Source organism: Geospiza fortis, unplaced genomic scaffold (genome assembly GCF_000277835.1).
Source record: "Geospiza fortis unplaced genomic scaffold, GeoFor_1.0 scaffold685, whole genome shotgun sequence".
Classification (NCBI taxonomy): Eukaryota; Metazoa; Chordata; class Aves; order Passeriformes; family Thraupidae; genus Geospiza; species Geospiza fortis.
This window is the reverse complement of record NW_005054662.1, coordinates 4,791-6,172: the sequence shown is the minus strand read 5'-3', so window position 1 is coordinate 6,172 and position 1,382 is coordinate 4,791. Positions and strand designations below refer to the sequence as shown.

General features: G+C 54.4%; 1 long non-coding RNA gene across 1 annotated transcript; it reads right to left on the bottom strand.

The window, feature by feature from the left end:
* On the bottom strand, positions 1–1,339 carry LOC115948988. The gene is made up of 3 exons (XR_004082690.1): positions 1,284–1,339; positions 162–232; positions 1–43 (listed from the first exon to the last, which is right to left on the bottom strand). It is a non-coding gene; the product is annotated as an uncharacterized LOC115948988 (long non-coding RNA).
* Between the last annotated feature and the right edge of the window lie 43 nt (positions 1,340–1,382).

Sequence of the window (1,382 nt, the reverse complement as noted above, 5' to 3'; positions counted from 1 at the left end):
TCCTCCCCCCCAGCGGCCCCTCGGCTCCGGGGCCCATGGGGAACTGCAAGGGAAAAGGGGGGGCTGAGGGATGCTGGGGGGACCCCGAGGGACCCCTGAGCCCCGTGTCCCCCCCCTGTGTCCCCTCCCTGTGTCCCCTCCCTGTCCCCTCCCTGGCTCACGTTGGGCCGGCTCCCCGCGGGTCCCATGGGGTTCATCATGGTGTACATGTTCTCGCTGGAGTTGGTGGAGTCTGGGGGGGACACAGCGCGCGTGGGGGGGTGAGCGTGGCACCCCCCGATCCCGGTTACAGCCCCAAATCCCAATCACAGGCCCCAAATCCCAATCACACACCCGAATCACAATCACACACCCGAAAATCCCACTCATATTGCCAAATCCCTATCACAGCCCCAAAAATCCCATTTATAGCCCCAAATCCCTATCATATCCCCCAAATCACAATCACACACCCAAAAATCCCACTCATACCGCCAAATCACAATCACAGCCCCAAAAATCCTACTCATAGCCTCAAATCACAATCACAGCCCCAAAAAATCCCACTAACACACTCAAAAATCCCACTTATACTGCCAAATCCCAATCACAGCCCCAAAAATCCCACTTACAGCCCCAAATCCCTATCACACCCCCCAAATCACAATCACAGTCCCCAAATCCCACTCACTCCCCCAAAAATTCCCCTTATAATGCCAAATCCCAATCACACACCCCAAAATCCCACTTCTACTGCCAAATCCCAATCACACACCCAAAAATCCCACTTATAGCCCCAAATCACAATCACAGCCCCAAAAATCCCACTTATAGCCCCAAATCCCTATCACAGCTCCAAAAATCCCACTCATATTGCCAAATCCCAATCACAGCCCCAAAAATCCCACTAATAGCCCCAAATCCCTATCACACCCCCCAAATCACAATCACACCCCAAATCCTACTCACCCCCACCCCAAATCTCACTCACACACCCCCAAATCCCACTCACACCCCCAAAAATCCCACTTATATTGCCAAATCCCAAACACGCTCCCCCAAATCCCAATCACACTCCCCAAAAATCCCAATCACACCCCCCAAAATCCCACTCACACTCCCCAAATCACCCACACACCCCCCAGATCCCACTTATACCCCCAAATCCCACTCACAGCCCCCCCCAAAATCCCCCTCACAGTCTCCCAAATCCCAATCATATCCCCAAAAATCCCACTTATAGCCCCAAATCCCAATCACATTCCCCAAATCCCACTCACACTCCCCCAAATCCCCTCACTCACCTCCGGGGCTGGGCAGGATGGGGGTACCAGGGGGGCCACCACCCCCAGGAGGGCCCTGGAAGGGAAACGGAAAGAAGAAAAAGGGGGGTGGGTGGGTTT